Below are 13,853 nucleotides of genomic sequence, written 5' to 3'. Positions count from 1 at the left end.
TTTTTTTGATTTTTTTCCTCAAGAAATGGTTACTTGTTCTCAAGAAATGGTAAGTTACCATTTTCTTGATCAAAGTTACCATATTCTTGAACCAAACATCAAGAAAATGGTAACAAATTAGTGAGGCAAAAAACGTTACCACTTTCTTGATCGTTCGATCAAGAAAATGGTAACTTGGTTCAAGAATATGGTAACCAAGCCCAATCTTGACCAAATTTACCATTTTCTTGATTTTTTTCCTCAAGAAATGGTAACTTTTTCTCAAGAAATGGTAAGTTACCATTTTCTTGATCCAAGTTACCATTTTCTTGAACCAATCCTCAAGAAATGGTAACCAAATCAGTGGGGCAAAAAACGTTACCACTTTCTTGATCATTCGATCAAGAAAATGGTAACTTGGTTCAAGAATGTGGTAACGAAGCCCAATCTTGACCAAAGTTACCACTTTCATGATTTTTTTCCTCAAAAAATGGTAAATTTTTCTCAAGAAATGGTAAGTTACCATTTTCTTGATTCAAGTTACCATTTTCTTGAACCAATCCTCAAGAAAATGGTAACCAAATCAGCCAAGCAAAAAACGTTACCACTTTCTTGATCGTTTGATCAAGAAAATGGTAACTTGGTTCAAGAATGTGGTAACCAATCCCAACCTTGACCAAAGTTACCATTTTCTTGATTTTTTTCCTCAAGAAATGGTAATTTTTTCTCAAGAAATGGTAAGTTACCATTTTCTTGGTCCAAGTTACCATTTTCTTGAACCAATCCTCAAGAAAATGGTAACCAAATCAGCCAAGAAAAAATCGTTACCACTTTCTTGATTGTTCGATCAAGAAAATGGTAACTTTGATCAAGAAAGTGGTAACCAAGCCCAACCTTGACCAAAGTTACCATTTTCTTGATTTTTTTTCTCAAGAAATGGTAACTTTTTCTCAAGAAATGGTAAGTTACCATTTTCTTGATCCAAGTTACCATTTTCTTGAACCAAACATCAAGAAAATGGTAACCAAATCAGTGGGGCAAAAAATGTTACCACTTTCTTGATCATTCGATCAAGAAAATGGTAACCTCAGTCAAGAATATGGTAACGAAGCCAAATCTTGACCAAAGTTATCATTTTCTTGATTATTTTTCTCAAGAAATGGTAACTTTTTCTCAAGAAATGGTAAGTTACTATTTTGTTGATCCAAGTTACCATTTTCTTGAACCAAACATCAAGAGAATGGTAACTTCATCACTGGGCCAAAAATCGTTTCGCACTGCAACTGTGTATAGACGAAAGGGCAATTGCATTCGTAGACTACTAAATACAAGCTCATGTTTGACAATCAGGTTTTGACATGCAATCCAAAATTCTGAACAAAATTGCTTCTATAGTTATATACCAAATTACCAACTATGAAATATAGTCTTAAGGTATAGGGTATTGGGTAAGTTATAGGATTTAAAATTTTAAAAAAACACAATAGGATTTAGGATATATAATATAGGGTTTAAGTTTAAGTTTCTAATTTAACCAAAACCCAAACCACTCATATTTATACATTTAGACAGTAACTGTGGTTCCTACTAATATATTTTGGCGGAAGCCTTTTAGCTCATTTCTCTTACAATTTGATTCCCTACATGTACTTAACTTTTTCGTGGAGATGTGAGTTTGTCTAGTTTCATAAAGACTATAAATTTAATTGATCCCCTTGTAATAGTTTTGACTTAATAAACAAGCAATGTTAGAATCAAGCATTTACATGTTGCTGAATATCACTGGGCCAAAAAAAGGTTTCGTACTGCAACTGTGTATACACGAAAGGACAATTGCATTCTCAGAGTGCGAAATACGAGCTCCTGTTTGACAATCAGGTTTTGACATGCAATCCCAAATTACACAGTTTGACTAGTCTGGAAACGCGCCAGAGGCAGCATCTGTTGAAGAATCTGCCTCCTTCTTGGACACATGGAACTCTGCATGGGATTGAATGATAGGTCTACTGCATCCTCGTGCACAACTAGGGTTCCTATAAGGCATATTATTACAGAGGCAAGCCCCTGCCCATGACATTATGTTTTTCAGCATCTCTTCTTAAATGAATGTATTTGTCTAGTCTAACATACCCAATTATCCTCTGCTAGTTTAAATTGGAGTGCCTGAATATTTACTAACGAACATGAACTTATTAACGTCTCAATAACTTAATTGTCATAATTTTCAGGATGCACACCGATACGTCATTTATTTACCAAACAATGTAGCCACATATTCATATATACACAGTCACATTACTCACATCCATAAACAACAGAACGAACAAAATGCATAAAATAAAATGGCCAAGCATACACTTCATCCATAGTACTTAGATTGAGTCTTAGTACAACAATAACCAAGCAGATACCCAAGAAGCAATTCTCACAACATGAAAACTGCTAAATTAATCAAGAGTAACAGCAATCTTCCTGATTGTAGCCTGCCAAGTTTAGTGACGTCACAACCAGTTTTGCACATTATAATTACATTTGTTAATACGGGGAGTAAATTTCATCAGGATCAGGTGACCACGATGAGTCAGATGGCCACCATGGACGCTAATTGGCAGGGGTACAGTCTGGCGATGACTCTGAATGATAGTCGTTCCCAGGTTCTTCATCCACCAAATCCAGGGGTCTGGACTGTTGAGATAAATCAGGGGCAGCTGACCCTTGTGATGAATCTGCGACATTTGACACTCCGGTATCTTTGGGTGGTTGTGATGCCGAAACATTGGTGAATCCACAGTTCTTGTACTCATCTACCCATATCCAGCCATGGCAGTCAGCCTTACCCTAATACAAAACACATGCATTATGACATTTCAATGTTTTGGTTGCACAAATGGTCGGCCAAACTTAACAAAAACGTTCACTTACATTAGTCCCTTTCCATCCCCAAGCTGGGCGTTGATTTACCTTCAAAATTGGCAATATATTGCATCGAACCATTGTTGTCACAGTACAAAAACATGACTTTAATTTCTGAACTTGAGCTATTTAGACATCAATGCATTACTAGATTTATTTCCTATTACAGTGAAATTGAAAAACAACAACAAAAAATACCAAGACGTTAATTTCTCTTACCTTCACAACTTTTGACACCATCACCTTTAAACCCAGCAGGACACTTGTATTTGACCTCTCCATCATCATGTTTAGAGAAATAATAGGAATTTAAAATAAATATATTTTCCAAGAGCAGAATGTTTTGTTTAAAAAAAAAAAAAAAAAAAGGGAACACATAAAGATCACTTACCGTACAAGCAGAATATGCATGTCCATCTTGAGCTTCATGCCAACCACCTCCATTGTTTACCTTGCACCTCCCAGGCCCACTCGCTGGAAGCCAATGGTAATATTAATATATTGAAATACAATGTGCAACAAAAGGAAAACTTTTGCAAAGTGGAAGTATTCTAGCTATAATTTGATTAACATGAAGAAGAATATAAGAATTGAAATTTCAGTGTAGATTTCCATTGATCTGTAACCCATACATATTTATTTTTAGAACTAAGTCTGCAATATGTAGATATAAACAACTAGGATCATTAAATCTTGATCAAACCTTTTGACCATCTTGAATGCAAAACCAGGAGCATTAAAAAAATCCACAATTTTTTTTAACCACACTTTTGCCTTCTCTATTTAATTTTCATGTCTTTTTTGACATAAACAAAAAATATATAGTTTTTTCGTTTTACCTTCACAGCTAGTGTAACCATCTCCTTTGAACTACACACCATCAACTAGGGGGCACTCAAAAACCCTCCCACGAAATGTATCCTGAGTGTGCGAGCTGAAGTCCCAAAGAAGAGGAGTTAAAATACACGATTTTCTGATTTGTCAAAAAGCATGTGATGAGCTAGTAAGTTATGATCTATACCTTGCAGGCTGTGAGGTTGGCTGCTTTATTTTGCCAGCAACCACCATTGTTATCTAAGCACGCATTCGTCTCAACATCTACCATGAATAAATAGTGAACACAACATTCAAGCCCAGAATGAAAAAATAACAAACAGATAATAAAACACCATACTAACAAGAGGGGCTTACCAGTACTCAAACAAACAGCTGGCTCAGTTGTCACAGTACAAAAGCAGCAATAAAAGTTATCAATTTTTCCTTCTTATGATGACATTTACATAGAAAACAAATTAAACAAAATAGATAAGAAAGTAAACATACCAGTATTCTCATCCTCAAATGCTCCTTCAACTGCAGAGTATGTTAATCAAAATATCAATCTTCCTAGCTTTGTGGAACTCATTATAGTCCAATATGTATTAACACAATTCCTTGTAACTCATTACAGGCCAATCTGCATGACATGTTTGAAAATCTTTCCAATAATTCACACGCAACTACAAAAAAACTAATAAACCCCAATGCAGAGTACGTACTAACTACCCTTGACATACAAACCTACAAAAGAAAACCATAACAAGTGATAAATTTAGTTGAAAGCTACAAATTGATCTGAACCAGCATCATCTAAGGAAAAGAAAAGGCTAAACATTTCTCAAGTATTATTCATATAAATTTCATCAAGTGTCCAATTACATCTGCTCTATTGCAAGTCAAAACCAACATATTCCCTTACTCATTGCAGTTCACTTAAAACATGCATCAAGACCTTACATAGCTTTATTAATTTCCAACTCCACAATTTACAATGATCCCAACCCAAAACATGTTCCTAAAAAAGAAAAATAGAAAATACTTCAACCATTAAAAGGAAAACCGCCAAAGTGATACAAGAGGTTCATACAAACAAGAAAAGTAGAAAGAAATACAACAAACCAAAACAACTACAAAGTAGAAACCCAATCCAGTAGACTTCTCATGTGAATTGGGTAGCCTAGGTAAACAAACACTTCAAAATTCCAAAAGCAAGCTAGTAACTCATTACCATACCTGCATATTCTCAGGAGAAGCCAACTGACAAAGAAATTCAGGGTTTTGCATCATTCCTCTTAAATGAGAAATGCAATCATTGATGCTATTTAATTGGGGGTTGGAGGCAAAAATCTGTTGTTGGCCGGGTAATGTTAAGAACAAGAATTTCACCATCAAGAGCCCATGTAAACAAAGTTCGAGTATCCTGTTTCAAAATCTCACCTCAATATATACACTTGGATATCTAATTATATTAGGAAAAAGGGAAGAAATAATTTTAGAACTAAGGATTAAGGAAGCATATCAAAAACTGGAACTTCAGGCCAGATTTTTTTGATTTTATTCTTGCCTCAGAACATCCAGCGGAATTAAGTGTTGATCTATAATACCAAATCATAAAGAAATTTATAAAACCAACACCAGATTCACATAGATACAGAGAACTACCAAAAACCTACAACAAAATTCAACCAAATATACTTTGATTGACAACATAAATAGATTTAAAAAAGAAAAAAATACAAAAACAAAAACAAAGATTGAATTGAGAGAGAAAGGCCGAGCACTTGATAGCGCCAGTGAGATCTACAAATTCAGTAGTACATAAAAGAACTGTTTTAGGGCTACGGTTTCTCACTCATATGTCCATAAATTTGCTGGAGGAGTTGGATATAGCAGCAACCAACCCATATCTCAATATTTGAGGATGCGAGTGGGTACGTCGATGATGGTGAGGTAAACAGGGCCACTGCCAGTAGGTAAGGACAAGGCTATTTCCTTGTCTTAGTCTTTTTTTGCACTCTCTGTGAGATGCAAAACCCAAATGCAGAGCCGAACATGCCCAAAAACCAAACTTGTAACTATCCCAAATGCAGAAGGAAAATAAAAACCTCAAAATGAAAAAAATCCTTGATAAGCAGAAAATGGGAGACTCCAGTGTCGGACGAAGGTGTAGTTAATTTGAAGAAACAAACAAACCTAAGAAAACCCCTAATTTGAAGAAAAACATAAACCCCAAAAAACCCCTAATTTGAAACCCTATTTCATAAAGAAGAAACCCAAGAGGATGAGGTAGAGAGAATGCTACAAAGCGAAAGAGAGGAGGCCGGGATAGCTTACCGAGAGAGTGAGAGACTGAGAGGGCGAGGGCGGCGAGAGAGGGTCTGGGTGAGGCTAGGTTATTTATTTTGAATGGAGAGTGAGATGAGCGGAAATTCTATGTGATTTGGGTTTTACCATTTTTTTTATGCATCCCTCAAGAAAGTGGTAACTCAGTCAAGATTTGGTAACTTATCAAATCTTGACTAAGAGTTACCACTTTCTTGAGGGATGCATCAAAAAAGTGGTAACTTCAGAAAACTTTCTAAAACCCAAGTTACTAGTTTCTTGATCTTATATTCAAGAATATGGTAACTTCAAATCAAGAATGTGGTAACCACCTACGCATGCAACTGTCTATAGATGAAAAGGCAATTGCATTCTCAGAGTATTAAATACAAGCTCCTGTTTGTCAATCAGGTTTGAACATACAATCACAAAATTATATCTTGACCAAACTTACTATTTTCTTGATTTTTTTCTCAAGAAATGGTAAGTTACCATTTTCTTAATTGAAATTACCATTTTCTTCAACCAAACATCAAGAAAATGGTAACCAAATCAGTGGGGTAAACAACGTTACCACTTTCTTGATCGTTCAACCAAGAAAATGGTAACTTGATTCAAGAATGTGGTAACCATGCCCAATCTTGACCAAACTTACCATTTTCTTGATCTTTTTTCTCAAGAAATGGTAAAATTTTCTCAAGAAATGGTAAGTTACCACATTCTTGATCAAAGTTACCATTTTCTTGAACCAATCATGAAGAAAATGGTAACCAAATCAGTCAAGCAAAACACGTTACCACTTTCTTGATCGTTCGATCAAGAAAATGGTAACTTGGTTCAAGTATGTGGTAACCAAGGCCAATCTTGACCAAATTTACCAATTTCTTGATTTTTTTCCTCAAGAAATGGTAACATTTTCTCAAGAAATGGTAAGTTACCACATTCTTAATCGAAGTTACCATTTTGTTGAACCAAACATCAAGAAAATAGTAACCAAATCAGCCAAGCAAAACACGTTACCACTTTCTTGATCGATCGATCAAGAAAATGGTAATTTGGTTCAAGAATGTGGTAACCCAGCCCAAGCTTCACCAAACTTACCATTTTCTTGATTTCTTCCCTCAAGAAATGTTAACATTGGCTCAAGAAATGGTAAGTTACCATTTTGTTGATCCAAGTTACCATTTTCTTGATCCAATCCTCAAGAAAATGGTAACCAAATCAGCCAAGCAAAAAACGTTACCACTTTCTTGATTGTTCAATCAAGAAAATGGTAACTTTGATCAAAAAAGTGGTAACCAAGCCCAACCTTGTCCAAAGTTACCATTTTTTTGATTTTTTTTCTCAAGAAATGGTAACTTTTTTTCAAAAAATGGTAAGTTATCATTTTCTTGATCCAAGTTACCATTTTCTTGAACCAAACATCAAGAAAATGGTAACATCATCAGTGGGCCAAAAATTGTTTCACACTGCAACTGTGTATAGACGAAAGAGCAATTGCAGTATCAGACTACTAAACATAAGCTCGTGTTTGACAATCAGGTTTTGACATGCAATCCCAAATTCTCAACAAAATTGCTTCTATAGTTATATACCAAGTTACCAACTATGAATTATAGTCTTAAGGTATAGTGTATTGGGTAAGTTATAGGATTTACAATTTGAAAAAAACACAGTAGGATTTAGGATATAGAATATAGGGTTTAAGTTTAAGTTTCTAAATTGACCGAAACCCAAACCAAGTGACTAAAGCCTATTAGTGAGGAACAAAAAATATTCATCACTAAAACCTATACTTTTTAGTGACCAAAGTCTTTCCTCACTAAAAAAATTGATTTATTGATGAACTATTCCATCCCAAAAATACCAAAATTTTGGTCACTAAAGGCCTATGTTTCATCACCATAGATGATGGTTTAGTGAGGAACATAAATATATTCATCCCTAAAATATGATGAGGTGGATCTGGTGGTTACATGAAATAGTGACCAAAATCTTCATTACTAAAACCTACCATTCCTTCACTAAAATATTGTAGATACATTTAGTGATAGAATTTGGTCACAAATTCGATTTTAATTACTATTTTAAACTCATTTTTTCAAAATTACAACATTAAATACATCCTGCTTTGTTTTCAATATAAGTAGCAACAGTAGATGTTAATACATTTCATTTCAAAATGACAAGTGACTAGTATTCGGATATCAAAGTTTATCCATCAAAACATGTACATCTCTCTCACAACTTAGATTTTAATAAAAAACCCAACAATGCAAATCTCTAGATACAAGATGTCCATTCCGAAGGCTTGTAATCTGTCCTTGAAATCTCAACAGCCTGCAAAGACGACAAATTTCAAATTGAATAACAAGGGTATATTATACAGATACATATCACCCATGTCACCACAAATAAGTCCTCAAGTCAAAGATCATTTCTGAAGCTTACCTGCATTCCTTCCATGCCATTGATTCCTACTCCAATATCAGCCTCTTGAATCATGCCAACATCATTTGCCCCATCTCCAATTGCCAAGGTTGTCCTTCCTGTATGTTTTTTTTTTTTTTTAAACCAAACGAGTAATCTGCAAAAATATAAGATTGATTTCAGGACACTCGTACGTATTTTGAAATGAAAAGATGGAATCGGCTTGTTTTTCTTAATTACAGAAGTTGGTAAGATGATAAAATTCAGTACAGAATATAAAAGAAGAAGAAGCCTTCTGTTTGCCTAACTTCTGAAATGAAGATTATATATAATAGACCTACCAAATCCTTCTGTTTTGGAGAGACCCTGCAGCATATAACAGAGGCACAATTAACAGCCAAAGGAAAGCACTGGTTCTTCACATCACTTCTCAGAGCAATTTGAAGGCCAGGGGTGCATCTTTACTGCCTTCTTCAAACTTGAATTTGTGAAAACTTTCGAGTTGGTTTAAATGTCTTCTTTCATATCCTGGAAACTAGAATAAACAAAATATGTGATTACCAACTCAACTTTTATTGAAGTTGGATGTTTAAGAAAATTGAAACTTACTATAGTCTCCTTAAAACTCAAAGTCAATTAATCCCATAACACATCTAAGTTTAAATGTTAAGTGTCTTAGAAACAAGTTCAAAAGGCCATTGCAAAATAGTTTTTACTTGTGTGCAAGTTAGTTACTGGGATGCATGTGAAAGGAAACAAGAATCCATAGCGCATATTTGCACAGCAGAACATGATTATGTTTCTTTGTTCCATTGAAACCTATGGGTATTCTCAAGCACACAACAGTAGAACGAAAACAAACCAAGAAACTAGAAGAGTACCATCGACAACTACTGATTTGAGCATGTTCTTTCTACTTTTCTCTGTTGTGCAAAAGAGATGACCACTAAAATGACATTAGGTGTGGATTGCCTCTTACAAGGAGAGAATCGATGAGAAGGAAACAGCGAAAGAGATCGAGCAGGAAATTAAGGGAGAAAGAGATTCAGTGAGAGTTTCGGACTGGGGATCTATACAAGAAATTTGACTATTTGAGTTTCTGAAACAATAATATATTAATTCATTTTCCTGCTCTCAACAAACAAACAAATTGTTGGCCAAAAACCAATAACAAAAGGAACTAAACAAAACTTTATGGACTTCTACAAAGCACAGAGGTCCAGCTATATGAAACTGATTCATTCCTAGCTACAAAGAAAGTATCATGCTACAATGAGTCCCTGCAGAGTTTTCAAAAGCCAATCTACTTCCCAGTGAAGCATCTCATTAATTCCCCCACAGTAACTTACCACCCATACTTGGAAGGTTGTCCATTGCTCACTCTCCACTACCATTGTTATTGCTGGCAGCTTTGTTTTTCCTTAGACCTTTCCTCTTCTCTTCCCTGCAGAAGTTGAAAGAGATCAAGTTGTTGCCCATAACAAGACCCATGTCATTCGACTCATTCCAAACAAGACAAGGACAAGAAAGAACCATAGTTATATCAACTTGTTGGATGTGGCCTCATCAATATTAACTTACAAGCTACATTGGTTTTTAGGAAAGGCAAAGATGCATTTAATTTATTCTAATGATGAAAAGAGAATGGTCAACCATGGTGATAAATGAGAATGCATAATAAGTAAAAAAAATTAATGGAGATGTACCAGCAAGGAAACCCCTGATAGATTAATGGCCTTCAAGGAAAGAAGACCAAGAGTATTATAATAGCGTAGTTTTGCACAATACCAACTACATTTAAATTTTTGAGATCTCCAAAAGTGTCAATAACAAGAAAACCAAAGCATAGAGAGAAACAAGACCAAGAGTTAAAAAACTGGAGCTCAGTTCTGACGGTTTCTTTTACTGTCGCACTAACCTTGAAAGTCCCACAAAAAATCTTCAAAAAAATGGAAGGTAGAGAACCAGGTGAAGCTACTTCGCCATCGGTTAGTCTAAAAACTATTGATAGCAGGTCTCTTTAACCCCATTAATATACTATGCCCTCCCCCTAGTGTGTAGATGAATCCATGTACTCCTATTTCTGGGTTTCTAGGTTTCGAAACTCAGTGAGAGAGAGGGTCTGAGTTTTCTGGGATGCTGGGCGATGGACGTGCTAGGATGGGTTTCTGAGTTTTCTGCGTTTTTGGTGAGAGGATGGCGATAGGGTGGCGAGAGGGCGATGATTCAACTAGAGGGCGAGGATTCAACGAGAGGGCGAGGACGGCGAGAGAGAGTCTGATCTTTCTGGGATGGGTTTCTGAGTTTTTGGTGAGAGGATGGCGAGATCGAGGATGGCGAGAGGGCGAGGATTCAGTGAGAGAGTGAGAGACCAAGAGGGCGAGGATTCAGTGAGAAAGTGAGAGACTGAGAGGGCGAGGGCGGCGAGAGAGAGTCTGGGTGAGGCTACGTTATTTATTTTGAATGGAGAGTGAAATGAGAGTGTGATTTGGGTTTTACCACTTTTTTGATGCATGCCTCAAGAAAGTGGTAACTCTCAGTCTTACCAAATCTTGACTAAGAGTTACCACTTTCTTGAGAGTTGTTTCAATGAGTGGTAACTTCACAAATGCTTAAAACCCAAGTTATCACTTTCTTGATCTTTTATTCAAGAAAATGGTAACTTCACATCAAGAATGTGGTAACCACCTACGCATGCAACTGTATATAGACGAAAAGGCAACTGCATTCTCCGAGTATTATATACAAGCTCCTGTTTGGCAATCGGGTTTGGACATGCAATCACAAAATTACATCTTGAACAAACTTACCATTTTTTTGATTTTGTTTTCAAGAATTGGTAACTTAATCTCAAGAAATGGTAAGTTACTAGTTTCTTGATCGAAGTTACCATTTTCTTGAACCAAACATCAAGAAAATGGTAACCAAATCAGTGGGGCAAAAAACGTTACCACTTTCTTGATCATTCGTTTTTAAAATGGTAACTTGGTTCAAGAATGTGGTAACCAAGCCCAATGTTGACCAAAGTTACCATTTTCTTGATGTTTTTCCTTAAGAATTGGTTACATTTTCTCAATAAATGGTCAGTTACCACATTCTTGATTGAAGTTACCATTTTCTTGAACCAAACATCAAGAAAATGGTAACCAAATCAGCCAACCAAAACACGTTACAACTTTCGTGATGGTTTGATCAAAAAAATGGTAACTTGGTTCAAGAATGTGGTAACCAAGCCTAAAATGTTATGATAATTGGTAACTTATACTAATTAATAGATTAAGCATAAAGATCAGCAGTCAAAAGCAATTTTGCACAGTAGTACAAATTTACTGATTTGTAAAAATGTTTTTAAATGCAAATTTTGAGAACAAAGGAAGAACCTCTAACTTACTGAGCAATACAGAAGTATCATCTACTAATTCAAAATGATCAGAATATTTTAATCAAAGTGTTTGATTAATCAGAGTGTTTTAATCATGAATCGATACCTACTAAAATCATAATCTATATAAGAAGGCAAAAAAGTGGAACCACTTTTCCACAGCACCCCTCGCCAAAGAAAAAAAAGAAAACCAGAAAGCCTAATCTCTTTTTTAAGAGACTCACAGTCGTGGCCCAAATGACTGCATGTCCATTTTACGTTGGACAATTGAATTGAGAAACCTCATGAATTAGCTTTCAAAATCAATTAAGCGACGTCTGTAGCCAGCTAAGTAGCTATATCTATACATAGTCAATATTCACCATTAAACCATCTTATTCTTGGGCATGTCATCAACTATTTAAGAAACCTGAAGATAAAATAAATGATTTCACAACATGTTTATGTGTTTATTAACATTATTGTTTAGGTAGAAACTTGCCAAAAGCAGACATAATATACAATGGATTTATAAAATTTTGGGGTCCTAAATATTCGACGGCCTGAGATATGTAAGTATCTCATTCATTTGCCTACTTTCAAGACCAGCCTTAGACATAACCAACCTTTCAAGGGTTGCAAACGAAATGAAATCAAGTCCATAACGAAAATCAAAGACTGCCATCTTTGCCAACATAAAGGGAAAAAATTAGCAGGCTTAAATTCACATGCATTAAGTGGGGGGAATTTGATAACAATGCCACCCCCAAAACAAACTCACAGGCTCGAGGACCTTGCAGGTCAATGCAGACGACCAAGCAAACGAAACCCAGGAAGAAAAACAGAAGGCAAGCAAGCAAACGCAAAGAAAAGGCAAACAAAAAATATTTGATGCCGCGGACAAATATTGTAATGGATGAAAAGGTAAAATGTTATAATATTGTAATTAGATGAAAATGATGACATAAAATAGGCTGTGATTAAAATTGAAAAAATTAAACGAGCAAGTTAAAGTATTGAAACGTTATATCTAAAATATTATTTGGGATGCTTCAATAAAGATGACTTTGTTATCAAATTGCATACAATAAAAAACTGCATTTATGAATCACGTTTTTCATATCATTAAGAAAAGAGAGTGGTTGAGATTTGAATATATGCATAAATTAAATTTGAAATTTGAAGTGGAATAAAAGAACATAGCAATTATTTTCTTAATCCAGAAACATAATTGCAACAATACCTTGTCTTGCAGATCAAACACCTTCAGATTTACTTCTTTGAATGTGAATGTTGGTTTGCTTAACCCAGGAGTCCTTCATGGAAAAAAATAAATAAATAAATAAAAGGGTCAAGCGAATGGGGAGCAGAGTCATAAACTTGTGGGCATACTTGTAATGAATTAATTAAGGAGACCGGGGTAAAAATGAGTGGGTATCCAAATATAATTAGCAGCAAATCAAGAACTGAGTGAAATTATGCACTTAAGCTACTGCTGACTTGAGGTTTCGTAATGGAAATATCTCAAAAATACCTTCTAGCTCGAGAGAAGCCCATAGTTTCACCTTTGAGAGAAAATATAAAAAACATTCATTTTCACCATTAGTATCCCTGTTTCTTTTTTCCATAACTTGTACAAAATTGAAGTCATGCTAAGTTTCAAAAAATTATTGAGAACAAAAAAAAAAAAAAAAACAATATACTAAGCTATAATCCTCTAGCTACAACTTTAGGTTGAATATACATTCACATCCAAAAGAAAAAAGGTGGAGCATCAAAAGAACAACTGAAGGCTTACTGCATCATGAATGAATGTAGTTGCACAACATATGGATAGCTACAAATTTCTGCCTGCAGTATCCATTGTTTGAACATGACAGAAAATAAAGAATACACCTGCTCCTCCTCAACATATAAAACACTCATACAAAAATTATAAATAAATAAAAGAAAAAAGCAACATTACCTCTGGGTGAGGAATCAAGAATTAAATAACCAATACCCACTTATTACAAACACTAAAAAATAA

The 13,853-nt window shown here is 35.1% G+C and overlaps 2 long non-coding RNA genes across 2 annotated transcripts in view; both read right to left on the bottom strand.

The window, feature by feature from the left end:
• Positions 1-2,949: 2,949 nt before the first annotated feature.
• LOC147292951 (uncharacterized) lies at positions 2,950-3,795 on the bottom strand. The gene is made up of 3 exons (XR_015120836.1): positions 3,732-3,795; positions 3,284-3,366; positions 2,950-3,168 (listed from the first exon to the last, which is right to left on the bottom strand). It is a non-coding gene; the product is annotated as an uncharacterized LOC147292951 (long non-coding RNA).
• A 4,379-nt stretch (positions 3,796-8,174) lies between these two features.
• The window catches only part of LOC147292948 (uncharacterized), a 34,267-nt gene continuing 28,588 nt past the window's right edge, over positions 8,175-13,853 (bottom strand). The window contains exons 4-6 of the long non-coding RNA XR_015120805.1: positions 8,805-8,998; positions 8,485-8,620; positions 8,175-8,373 (exon numbers count right to left, since the gene is read on the bottom strand). This is a non-coding gene — a long non-coding RNA (uncharacterized LOC147292948). The remainder of the gene's footprint in view (positions 8,374-8,484; positions 8,621-8,804; positions 8,999-13,853) is intronic.

Source organism: Dryas octopetala, chromosome 2 (genome assembly GCF_963921425.1).
Source record: "Dryas octopetala chromosome 2, drDryOcto1.1, whole genome shotgun sequence".
NCBI lineage: Eukaryota > Viridiplantae > Streptophyta > Magnoliopsida > Rosales > Rosaceae > Dryas > Dryas octopetala.
Note: the sequence above shows the minus strand (reverse complement) of the source record. Positions and strands in the feature narration are given on the sequence as shown.